A 13598-nucleotide genomic window follows, 5' to 3' on the forward strand; every position below is an offset into this window, starting at 1 on the left:
ATAAAAAATGCTGCAATGAATGTCTACACTTTAAAGTAAAATTGTTGGGTTTAGGGGCACATCATTAGAAATTTTGGTTTGCGTATTTTTTTCATAGAGGTATCAGCAATTTATACTCCCACTGGCAATATATCGGGATGCCTGTTTTCCTTCACTCTTGTCAACTCAATGTGTCAAGCTTTCTGATGGTTAAAATAATATTAGATTTTTGTTTTAATTTGCTTTTCCTTAGCATAAATGAAATAAAACACTTCACATGTTTAAAATGTTTTATTTCTTTTTCTAAACATGTCCTCATTTTTGCTATTGGATTCTTATTTTCTTATTTATTTGAAGGAACTGGTTATACATTAGATTATCTGTTTTGCAAATATTTTCCTGTTTATCCTTTTGTTTTTTCCTCACAGTAAATTTCTTATTCAACTTATTTATTATTAATAGCTTCTTGTAATTAAGTAGGTTTAATACAGTTACCATGTTGGTGTACATACTTTAACCTTTATTCTCCTCTGTAAAATACATCATTTTACAGAAATGAGCTCATACTGAATATGTGTTTTAGGTTTATGCTTTTATTCCCACTTAATAATAAAAATCTTTCTAAGTCATTCATTGTTTTAACAAATTATTTTTAATGGTTTCATACATTATTCTGTCATTTGGAGTTAACAATAATTTACTCAACCAACCCTCCCGCTGTTGCATAATTAGGTTATTTTCATTAAAAAAAAAAAAAACGATATAAGCTACAGCCATGGTAGTTTCACTATGATAAAGTCCTCAAAGTAAAATTTGGAGGTCATTGTGCAAAAGTACTCTCCTTGTGCTTCAACGCTTCCCGCAGCTAGATCGAGCTCCGCGGCCCAGGAGCTGGAGTCGAAGCTAGGGGGCACAAGGACCTTCCGGGTCCATAAGGCGGGAGGCAAGGAGGGCCCCTCGGCAGCCCCGCGCTTGCGCGCCAAACACGGCCGTTATAGATTTCGATACGTTACCAAACGGTCGCCTACAAAGGCAGAAACAGTTTAAATATTTCAGAAGGATTGATTTTCATTTTGGGTACCCGCCTTGCAAATATAATACTGATTCATTTTCTTTCTCTTCCTCCATCCATTCTACTATTGAACATAAAACGTGTCAATAGTATTGTAGTTCAGCATGTATCTCAGGATATTAAAAGGGCAGTGTGACTCTGTTAGAAAAAGGATGAACTTTCCCCAAAGATAAAGTGACGTATGCGATAAGTCCTACGGGACTTCATATCCTCATTGGAGAGAGGTTTAGGGTGTTTCTAGTTGTAGCAGGGTTAGTTGCACCTTAGGTTGAAGCAAGATTTTGCTACTGGAAATTAAATATGGTTAAAGGAGGTGCTCTCGGCTGCCAATTTGACAAGGGATGGACCGTGCTGGTTTTGTGTCAACTGGCCTAAGCTAGAACTTCATTTCCATTATGTCTCCATATCAGATTTGGCCAAAAGATATATCTATGCCAGATTTGGGAAGCAGAAGTGAAAGAGTAACCCTTACTCTGTGTAGCTGGTGCGGAAGGAGAGAAGTGTAGATGTACTGCTTGTGGGCTCTAGCTTGTCCTCGCCTGCCTCTATCTTGACTCCAGCTGGTGTCCTTTTCCGCCTGCCCTGCTGACCAACAGCAGCCCCAAGCCCACAGTCAATGCAGAGGCAACAGCCTTCCACGCACTTCTTCACCAGCTCCTGTTGTGATCTCACTCTTGCAAGTGGATATTCCCAGTTCTCTATATAGAACCTGTGACTTTTCCTTCACTTGACTACTTCAGGAGAGGTGAGAAGAGACTTTTCTCTGATTCTCTACCTTCCAACAGGGGTCTTACTTCCCTGTCTCCTCCCACAATTGTGCAAGTTCTAATTTTTTAATCCTTAGACTATAAACTCTGTGGAGGTAGCCACCTGTTTAGTTTATAGCTATAGTCCCAGTGCCTGGAACCCAGAAGACACTCATTAAATGTTTGAAGAATTATTAAAGCCCCCAATAATTGATAGCCCTTATTATTTATGCAGTACTTAGATTCTCAAATATGAGGGTGTGGCTTGAGAAAGAGGGCACACGAACAACTTGGTTTCATTATCTGGCTTAAAAAGCTTATCAGGGAAAAAGTTTTTAAAAATATATTTTGGGCAGCATTTGAGTCATTTCCCGCACCCCCAAACCTATGCCAGTTGATAGGAAGTCTGAAATTGCCTTGAGTTCTGTAGGCAGGACACTTCAGTGGGCTGAAAAGTGTTGGGCTTATACCTCACTGCTCACTGCTCATCATAACTCTTCCCCTCTTTGCTTGGATTTTTTTTCTTAAATATGCCATGGTCAGCAAAATTTTTATTTCCTTTCTTCTGTAAAGTGACTTCTTTAAAAACCCTAATTATCTTATACTACCTAAGTTTTAAATTGTCTCAGAGAAATATTTTCTTTTCGTTTTACCTAAGAGTATCTTTTCCATTTTCTTTTATTCTCTTTTCAAAACCATATCGCTTAACCATCTACAGCTTAGTGTACAGCATTGTGGTATGAATATGTGGCTGGAAAGTCATTAGGGATTTAAAAGAACCATGAAATATATATTTTGACTTTTGGGGATAATTTTCTGGGAACAGATTTTTAAATACCTCAAGGCTTTTTTATATACTAATATCCTACCAAATATATGCCATTTTAGCAGCTCATAATAGTTTTTAATAAAATATTATGGTTGCTATTGTATTGTTTAACTCTTCCCTCATGGCTTCTCATGAAGAGCTCATATACATAACGTCTATTATATTCTTCCTTACTGACTATAACATATTGACTGTTCCTGACCCTTCTGTTTAACCAGTTTTAGCATTTTTCACTTTCCTCACTTTCAGTCATTCTTCTCTTTTTGAAGTATTCCCTGTTCACTTCCATCAGGTTGGAATTTCACTTTGGCCTCACAGTCTATCTACTCAATCTCTTTAATGTCCCATGAGCACATCTTTCATGGTATCTAAGTAGGCTACCATGCAATTCAATCATTTTTCACACTTCTTAAATGTTAAAAAATTTAATACACAAACACTTAGAAAAGTAGAAAATTCTTCATTTAATTATATTACCTCTCAACAATCCTTAAAGTTGTTTAATTGTAAATTTCATTAAGGTAACTTAGGTTCTTGTTCATAAAGTCAAAAAGTTGTATGTCATATAATGCAAATTACACCATTATCCACTCTTCTCCATCTCTGATTCTCACTCTCCAAAGGCAACAACTTTCATCTCTTTTAACTGTGTTTTTTTTTTGGTATTATTTACTGTCACAAGCCTATAATATACCTCTCATACTATTTCTTTATTTTTCAGTTTGGTTCTTATCTATTGCCTTTCTTCTACAAAAGGTGAGGAGTTGGCTGTCTTACAACTGGGCATGTAGCTTCTTCTTTCATTTCTTAATCTTGCAATATCATATTTTTAAAAATCTTATCAGTGTTTAGTGTTTATTTTGACAATGTAAATATTATTCACAGATGAACTTGTAGTGTATTAGGTTTACTTCTTTTTTGTAGACCTTTGCTTTTGTTTTTCCTTGACTATGCATTGCCTTGATTTTTCTTTAGTTAGTTTTCTAAGTAGTTATTATCAGTTCATTCTGCCAAATTCTGACAAGTCTTAAGTACCTTTTGATACATTCGAATGAAACTATCCAGTTTCTTTTATTTTCCTTTTTTTCCTGGAGGCCACGGTCCTAGGTACATTGCCTTCATGAGCTCCTTCCTCCATAAAAAATAAAAATTATTTTACAGCCACGTTGGTATAAAGGTAAATATAATCAGGGTGCATTTATTATCATATAGTCACTGTTATTATATTAATTTTATCTTCTAATTTTAAAGGAAATTAAAATGACAACATTTTTGTAAATTCCTAAGAGCGTCAAGGGCCCTCAAGCACTATGCCTACTCAGCCTAATGGATGAGTCGGCCCTGCGGAAGGCATTCTTTGCTTCTGAACCCCTCTTTTCTCCTGTTCCAGTCTGGACTACTTATTCTGTAGGCCCTGAGATGTTTTCTTACGGTTATCCTGACAATTCAATTTTTTTCTCTCATATATTGGATCCCCTATTTCTGTGAATATGTGGCTGGTTTTCTTTCTGGTAGTGTGCCTTCATTTTGATAGAGTGCATCTTTCAGAAGGCTCTGATATAGCATGTCTGGAGGTAAATATGAGGCCTTGCATGTGAGATAAATGTTTCAATCTACTCTCATAATTGGTTGTATAGAGGAAGAGTAATCATTTTCTTCAACAGTAAGTTCTTAGTTTAAATGAACTTCTGTAATACAAGACAGATCAACAAGAGAAAAACAGAAGTTTATTAACATGTATATTTCATACATACACGGGAGACACCCAGGGAATGAGTAGTTCTCAGAAGTGGCTTTGAATTCTGGCTGATATAGCATCTTCAATAATGAACAGCAAATTTCTGGAGAGGTAAAGGAAAAGAACTTTAGGAGTGTCAGGCAACTTGTGGGCAGGAAAATGCATAGCAAATAAAGGCTAGCTAGTAATGTTTGTTAATGGAGATTTCCCTGGTATCATCTCCAGGTGATAAAAGTTTAAAGTTGTCTTCTGTGGTTATCTTTTGGTCTCCCTGGTAGAAGGGAGGCAGAATACTTTTAGTTTCTGTATATCCTGCTTTTAGGCAAATAGAGGGATGGCAGAGAGCTTCTCTGCATCTGCTTCTTCTTAATTACCTGCAGCTCAATAATCCTTCATATTTTGGAGTAGCACAACAGATAGTTTGGCTGGATATAGAATTATGGGTTGGAAATTATTCACCTCCTGGATTTTTTTAAACTGCGTACATCATATATGTTCATTGTAAAGAATGAAAAACATATAGAAAGAAGAAAGTAAACTAAGCCTGAATGCTGCACCCTAAATTAACCATCAATATTCTGGGATCCTTATCGATAAGGGGGTCAAATAGTCTCACTGTTTGGAATGTACCCTGTCACTTGCTCCCTGGTTTTCAGAACAGTCTTACTGCCTTTAGGGTGACTCCGGTCCTAAAGTCCAGAGCTTTGCTGAATTGACATCTCTGGAGAATAAACCAGTTTACTGCCAGTAGGGAGTGGATATGGACTGCTAAGTATTGAGACTTCCAGTTAGTTCCCCTATTTTTCATCTTACCTGTTCCACCATCGGGCACATGCCACCTCCAATTCAGGGCTTTTGAGGGATTTGCAGCAGAAACTACTCTGTTTATACTTCTGCCACTGCTGGCTTAGGTTTTCGCTTTCTCATGTTTTCTAAAAACTACTACTAAAACATCTGCATTGTTGCTTCCAAAATTGTATTGCGGTTGTCTCTTTGCCACTTCTATTCATTCTGTGGTTTGACCTTTTAAATTAATATCTTTAGGATCCTTACAGTGAGCTATAGGAAGGAGTAAAGGTATATGTCCATGTACATTTTTTGATGATTAGTGGGAAGTGTCTCATAACATTCTTGTACACATTTATTTTTTATTTTTTTTGAGATGGAATCTGACTGTCACCCAGGCTGGAGTGCAGTGGCCCAGTCTCTGCTCACTGCAACCTCTGCCTCCCGGGTGCAAGCAATTCTCATCCCTCAGTCTCCTGAGTAGCTAGAATTACATGGACACCACCCTGCCCAGCTAATTTTTGTATCTTTAATAGAGATGTGTTTCTCCATGTTGGCCAGGCTTGTCTCGAACTCCTGACCTCAAGTGATCCATATACCTTGACCTCCCAACATGCTGGGACTACAGGCTTGAGCCACCATGCCTGGCCTTATATACATTTTTATACACCATTTTAGTGCTCTAGAACCCTTAGAGCAAAGTAACTATGTGTGTGGTATGTCTGTGTTAAGGATAAGATGGCATCAGCCCTAGAGTCTGATGCATAGTTGAGCCTTAATTTTATGGTATTACTATATTTATTTAATCAAAAACCTATCTTCCTTACTCCTTTTCCTCACATGTAAGTAGCTTAAGTTTTAAAATATATTCTTTCTTCACACAATGACAGTAAATCTATGTCAAAACAATTACCTTTCCAGGAACAAATAGAACCTGTCTTGCTTGGAACGTAAAAATAATTTTTCAAAATCCAGCAGAACATCTCTCCTTTTTGTAAAGCATGATTATGTCCTACCTACACACATTAGGAGAAACTATACCTTAAAAATATGGAAAATTTATGTTGGGGTGTGGCGATTCATGCCTGTAATCCCAGCACTTTAGGAGGCCTAGGTGGGCAGATCACTTGAGGCCAGGAGTTCAAGATCCACTGACTAACATGATGAAACCCTGTCTCTACCAAAAATACAAAAATTAGCTGGGCGTGGTGGCACATGCCTGTAATCCTAGCTACTTGGGAGGCTGAGGCATTAGAATCACTTGAATCTGGGAGGTGGAGGTTGCAGTGAGCCAAGATCATGCCATTGTACTCTAGCATGGGTGATAGAGCAAGACTGTGTCTCAAAACAACAACAAAAACAACAACAATAAACAACCTGTATATATAGAAATTTAAAATATAAAAATTTATCATAGCTGTAGACATAAAAGTTATAAAAATAAATCTACAATCATTTCAGTTTTTATTAACTCATTTACTTCTGATGCTAATTAAAAATCTCTCGTATAAGTCCATTTATAAGTCCAAATAGAATAAACAAATGTTAAGTGTCAATAATATTTAAATTTTTTTTTTATTCCAGACTCTGTTGGATACAAGTGACACAAAGTCATCTCAAACTAGCTGAAACACAAAAGGTAATTTATTTGTTTCAATACCTGGAAATTCCAAGAGTTTTTTTTTTAGCTCTAGTTATAGCTGGATCAAGATGAGTGTCAAATGATATAATGATATTGTCACTGTTTGAGTGTCTTATCCATCTATCATGTATCTACCCATACATATCTACACTTACATATATACATATATCACACATGTTTTATAAAAATTTTATCATGTCAACAATAATATTTAAACAAATACCCAAATAAATATTAATCATTGAGTTTTCTCAGAAGGCTAAATCACTCACAAACAAAATGGAATATTTTTATATTTTTATAATTTCCTTCTGGTACTGTGGATCACAGCCACAGAAGGAGATCAGTCTAGTAATGTTATAGATAGGACATTCACTGGTCCCAATCTGATTTACATTTTCTTATGGACATTTGTGAATTTTTAGGTCTGCTTAGCATCTAAAATCCAGTGTATGTTTGGAATTTTTTTCAACATTATTAGCCATAGTGTGGAGGAGAGACTGCCTCACCCAGTGGGAGATGAAAATGCCAAACTCTTGCTTGCCTAGACTTCCTTGGAGCTAGGACATGACCAAGTGAGGTACATTCCACTAATCAGATTCAGCCACGGAAGCAGGAACCAGTGACTCAAAGAAGCAGGGACTGGGAGCCTCCATTCAGACTGAATTCCTAGTGCAGCTGTGGCAGCAGAGCTAGAGGCAGTGTCACAGTGCAGTAGTGGAGGGGTTGGTGGTGCAGGCTGTAGAGTCTTTTGCTTGTTAGTGTTGGTAGGGATGTCCACATTAGGTGAGCTGTGTCATGTCTTGGTGAGCCTGTGTTTCATAGAACCTGGCTCTTCATACATGCTGGCAATGTAATCCACCCAATATCATTATCACAAACTCCTTTCCCATTGAAATTAACCTGAGTTGGTTTCTGTTGCTTGCAGCTGATGAATGGATGACCTTCTCTTCCACTGTGTCATCTCTCCTTTAGTTATGTATTTATTAACTTAAATCTCATATTACTCTCTTTGGCCTCTGCTACCTGAATCTTCTGGTATCAGCTGAAGAGGGAGTCTGGGAGGCAGAGAACAGGAAGTAAGGCCATACTGGGCCTGGGAGGCAGACAGAGTCCTACTGGAGGGCCCTCAGAAAGTGAATTCAGCAGGCACCGGCCTCCAGCCACAGGGTCCTATGCCCACACTTGCTTCCACAAGCCTGGGCCAGGCCACCATCACGTCGCCTGGACCATGGCCGAATTTCCTAGGGTCTGCCTACTCCTGTCCTTGTCCCTGTAAACACTTTATCAAACACAGGGATATTGTTAAAACATAATCAGGTCATGTCAATTCTCTGTGAAAACCTCATTCTCTCAGAGTAAAAGTCCTTATAGATGCCTAAAGGCCGTACATGGTACCCGCTTCCTCCAAAAAATCCCATTCTCTTTATTAGGCCTTCGATCCCTACGAGAACCTAAGTTCAAGAGGGGATGCTGGGCAGGGAGGGGCCACTTGCTAGGATGCCCCAGCCCCTGTCTGCTTCAAGAGCCAAGTCATTTTCTCCTGGACCCCTCTGAGCTGAAGACAGGAAGAGCCGGGGGAGGGAGATCTCTTGGTCTGCACCTCAGTTTCTCAAGAACAGCAACAGCAGAAAAATAAATTGAGAGATGAAGGGGCTACCACCATCCAAGTGGCCGCAACCATCCACTCCCATGCCGGCCTGGTGTTAGCAGACGGGCGCCACTTTGCTCTGCTTGTCCCTCCCCCCCCATGGAGGAGGACACCGTCAGGAAGTGAAGGCCAGGAAGACAGAGGGGAGAGACAGCCGGGTGGGGTGGGAGCAGTCGCTGCTGTGAACTCGCTGGAGCCCAGACGCACGCAACTAAGGGGCAGCAGTGGGAAGAGAAACCGAGGGGTGGTGGGGGAGCGGGCGCTCTGAACGCCTGTTCCTTCTCTTCAGACTAGTCTTTGTTTATTTTGCAGCGCAGGAAGGCGGAAGGGAAGGCGGAGACCGGCAAGCGAGGGGAGAAGGCCCGGGGAAGACGCTCGGGACCAAGATGTGGGGCCCGGGTGCGAGCGGCTGAACCTCTCGGCCCCCAGGCGTGGTGACCTGGGTGGCGACGCTCGTGGAGGCCGAGGAGCTTCTGGACCTGAGCTTCGGGGGACCAAGTAGAGAGGCTGCTGGAGTTGTCGCCTGAGTCCTCCCCTGGTTCTTCGCGCCGGCCTCGCCCGCGGCTCCGGGTCCCAGCTGCCACTGCAGTCTCCGCAGCACCGAGCGGGGCTTCACGGACTCGCAACCTCCAGCCTCCACCTCAAGGGCAGGGAGCGCGGCTGGGTCTCTGGAAAGCCATTTTTAAATCACTGCCTCTGTTGCCCCCATGTGAGGTCGGAGTGTCCTCCCCCGTCTTTGCTTTCAGGTTCTTTCAGGTTCCTTCGGGCAAACCCGCAGCTAAGAGTCCAGCCTGTGAACTTGAACCTGAACTTGCTGAAGAAGCTCCCGGCGGCCCCCTGCTGTCTGCGGCCTATGTTTGAGGGAGAGGCTGGGGTCACACGGTTGGGCCGCATTTCCGGGGCCGGCACCTGTCCGGCTGCCAGGCCGCGCCTACCTGGTCCCATCGGGGGCTCTGCTCTGCCCCCTGCGCTGATGACGCGGGTGGAAGGGAGGTAGCACGGACACTCTGGGGAGCTGTACCGGGCGGGCACCCCCAGCTGCTCTCCGTGGGGTACGACACTGAGACCTGGTTGGGCTGCAAGGAGACCGACTGGGATTCCCGGGCTGGTGGCCGGGGAGACGAAGGCGGGGGGTGAGAGGCAGGAACCCAGGAGGCCCCAGGCCCAGCGCTGTGGGGCTGCTGTTGTCGTTCTGGGTGGAGGTCTGGCCAAACTGGCTTTTGCCCCGAGTGAGGAATTCCTGCTCTTTTTTGGTGTTGGTAAGAGGTCGCTATTCACAGAGGGGGCGGGGTTCGTCCCCTCCAGGCGAGTACGGAGCTGGCAGGCGCAGTGCTGCCTTTCTGCTCTGTCTCTTGATCCTGCTCAGGATCTTTGTGGCTCCTCTGAGTCTTCTTAGAGAGGCCGTGAAAGATGGGAGAGGTAGGTTGCTGAAATGCTGCTGCTTGGGGCCGGCAGAGACCCTGAGCTGTACCTCCTGGTATGGGGAAGGTGCACCACTGTGGGTCAGATCAGTTGACAGTGGGGGTTTTAGGTGATGGGGTAACCTTGCAGTTCGGATCTCTTAGAACCCAGGAGCAGGTAGGCGATCGCTGCTTCGTCACACTTCACAGGGAGTCCTGGATCTTTCTGTCCGTAACCCATGGACGCCATGATTCAGTATGGCGGAGGTCCAGGGCTTAAGTTCCTGGTGTTCATGCTTCCTAATCATTCATGAACCCATCACAATGTGCTCTGAAGGGCCTCTCTTGCTGGGATTGAGAAGGATACATTTTTTGAGCAGGTTTTTATACTCAATGGACATGTAGAAGGGAATATATTCTACTCAGTACCCCTCCTGCAGCTCCTTGAAATTCTGTCCATCAAAGGCAGGGATCTGCTGACCAGAGGTGACTGCCACAGAAGGTACCCAGTTTGTAAAAGCTGAATTTGTTGCTGAAGCCAGAATTTGCAATCTTGATGTTTGTGTTAACATCCAAGAGCGTGTTTTCTGCCTTTAAATCGCTGTGGACAATACGTTTCTGGTGACAGCTTGCACAGCAGACACTTTTGGTAGAATTTGCTTCTGTCCTTTTTTCTTTCCTGCTGCCATGAGCAGGTATTCACAAACTTCTCCTCCTGGCTACTGTACTTCATGACAAAGCAGAGAGACTCCTCAATATCGATCACAGCAAATGTTTCACTATGTTGGGGTGATCCGAGCCTTCATGGTTCCTACTTTGTGGGTGGTGTCTGGAGGAGATCTGCTGAGTCTCATCAATGAACTTCACAGCTGCTGCTTTCCCAGTTAAGAGGTCCCAGGCCAACCTTACCTTAGCCAGGTTGTCCTTGACGATGGTCTCAAGGATCCTAGCTGCCAGTAAGGGCCCCTTCTCAGCAGAGATGGCTGAGAGGCCCTGTGGCATGTGGGACTTACTGCTGGGCTTGGAGTCAAGGTGTCCCAGGTCAGCTTAATTTTGGGAAAAGCTGGTGAGAAGCTTGGTTCAAATCACTTGAAAAGAAAATCACTTGCATAGTTCACCTGAAGAATGGATCTCTGTAATGGAATTAAAGCACAATGCTGGACAAAAAGTAAGAAAAAGCAACAAACTGAAAAGGAAAAATTGAGTAAAAAGAATAAAGAACTAGAACTGGCAACCTCAGCCACGCCAGGGAATTACATACATCTTGGAATTCCAAAGCAATGCTTGCCTATGAGGTCATACGAAGAAATAAATCTAATAACAAGGCTGGGATTAATTCACATGGTTTTCTCACATTTTGGTCTCAAGAACTTTTTACTCTAAAAAAATTATTGAGGACCCCAAAGAGCTTTTTATGTGGGTTATAGTTATCAGTATTTACTGTATTAGAAATTAAAACCTGTAGGATGTTTCAGTGGTCTTTTCTAGTTTGAAGGGTTTAATAATTTTTGGCTTTTAAAGAGCCCATAGTCAAAATATTTTATTTTCCTTTAAATTGTAAATGATTGGTCTCATAATGATGCTACAACTTAACTGGCATTACAATACTATACACATATGTTCTATTGTATAAGTCACAATAAGGTACATTATTAACTCTATAACATTGAGGGGAAGATAGCTTTTATCATATTATTTAAAGTTTTGCCTAGTTTCTTTGTAGTAGACTTATCTTTTCCACGAGCCAGAGAACCCGCTATATCAGTTTCAGTATTTTTAAATGTAGAGATTGCAGCTGTGTGTTGAGAAAGCACGTTTCACTTAGCATGGAATGGGGACTTCGAGGTACTGGATATATCACTGGCACCTCAGGGGAGGAAACCAAGATGCCCCTATATGATTTTAAACACGCTTTATTAAAGCGTGATACAGAAAAGTGCACAAATTGTCCACCTACAGCCTGGTGACTGTTCACAAATTGAACTCATCTAACCAGCCTCCAGAATAAAGAAACAGGTGTTTACACACCCCCACCAGCCTCCCAATCCCCTTTTCAGTCACATTCTCTGCAGTGATAACCACTATTCTATATTCCGACAGCATAGTTTCACTTGTTTTTGAACTTCACATAAATGGAATCAGACAGTATTGAATCCTTTGTGTCAGCTTCCTTCACTCAATATTTTCCTGAGATTTTTCTATATTGTTTATTCTAAATGCCCATTGTATGACTGTAACACAATTTGTTTAACCATTTTACTATTCTTGGGCATTTGGGTAGTTCTCACTGTGGATGCTAAGAAGAGTGTTGCTATCAACATTCTTAGTCAGGTCTTTTGGTAAGCATATACGTGGCTTTCTGTTAGCTATTTATACCTAGAAATAGAGTTGCTGGCTTATAAGATATGCATATTTTTAGTTTTATTAGACATTGCAGTTTGTACCAATTTACCCACCCACCAATATGAATATCTAATATTGCCTGCCTGTCTGTACGTGTGTACTGGTATAGCATTGTGGTTTTAATTTGCATTTTCCAGTGCCTAATGAAATAAAGCACCTTTTAATATGCTTATTGGACATATTTTTCTTCTGTGTTATGCCTGTTTGGTATTTTGCCCATTTTTCTGTTGGGTTGCTGGTATTTTTCTTATTGGTTTATGGGTATTCTTTAAATATTTTAAGTATTCTTTATTTGATATGTCCCTATATTTCCTCTCTCCTCACTCATCCCTGTTAACTCTCTGATGTCACTTCCTGCTATTTCACCCATGGATCATCCCTTTCTAGCTACTAGAGTTCTTATTCCTTGAACATGCCAGCCATATTCCTACTCTAGGGCTCTGCACTGGCTCCATCTTATGCCTGGAATGTTCTTTTCCAGCGGTCCACATACACAAAATTAGAAATATAAATACATAGGATATTAGTATAAAGGCCCTTCTTCGGGTATCTATCATCCGACACCAATAATTATCAACATTTTGCAATCTTATCCATAAATACTTCAGTATTCATCTTTAATAGATAAATATCTTTTTTAAACACAGACACCATGCCGTCATCATATCTAACAATAGTACTGTATAAGACCAGTCCATATTCAAATTTCCCAGTTATCTCAAAGACGTTACAGTTAATATGTTTGAATAAAGGTGTAAACAAGTTGTACGTGTTGCTTTTTTTTCTATGGCAATATCACTATTCAAAATACTGTATATTTTACTTATTAAATTTGCCTTAAAATTTTTTAATATTATTTTTATTTTAGGTTCAGGGGGTACATGCGTGTGTTTATTACATGGATATGTTGTATAATGGTGGGGTTTGGACTTCTAATGCACCCAACACTCAAATAGAGAATTTTTCAACCTTCACCCCTCTCTCACTCTCCCTGCTTTTGTAGTCTGTGTCTATCTATTATTTCCATCTTTTATGTCCATATGTACCCATTGTTTAGCTCCAACTAATAAGTGAGAACATGTGATATTTGGCTTTCTGTTTCTGAGTTACTTCTCTTAGGATAATGGCCTCCTGTTCCACCCATGTTGCTGCAAAAGGCATGAATTTATTCTTTTATATAGCTACATTATATTCCATGGTGTATATGTACCACATTTTCTTCAATCTGTTGATGGACACTTAGGTTGATTCCATGACTTTTCTATTGTGAAAAATGCTGTGATAAACATATACTCGCAGTTATTTTCTTATATATGTATTTTTTTTTGAGACAGAGTTTCGCTCTTGTTGCC

General features: G+C 41.0%; 2 long non-coding RNA genes across 2 annotated transcripts in view; one reads left to right on the top strand and one right to left on the bottom strand.

Annotated features, from left to right (window-relative positions):
- Nucleotides 1-12423, top strand: LOC129048311 (uncharacterized). The gene is made up of 3 exons (XR_008510541.2): nucleotides 1-1796; nucleotides 6735-6789; nucleotides 8756-12423. It is a non-coding gene; the product is annotated as an uncharacterized LOC129048311 (long non-coding RNA).
- LOC129048309 (uncharacterized) overlaps nucleotides 4334-13598 on the bottom strand; it is a 23817-nt gene continuing 14552 nt past the window's right edge. The window contains exon 5 of the long non-coding RNA XR_008510539.1: nucleotides 4334-4467. This is a non-coding gene — a long non-coding RNA (uncharacterized LOC129048309). The remainder of the gene's footprint in view (nucleotides 4468-13598) is intronic.

The sequence above is a fragment of the Pongo abelii genome, chromosome 8 (genome assembly GCF_028885655.2).
Source record: "Pongo abelii isolate AG06213 chromosome 8, NHGRI_mPonAbe1-v2.0_pri, whole genome shotgun sequence".
NCBI lineage: Eukaryota > Metazoa > Chordata > Mammalia > Primates > Hominidae > Pongo > Pongo abelii.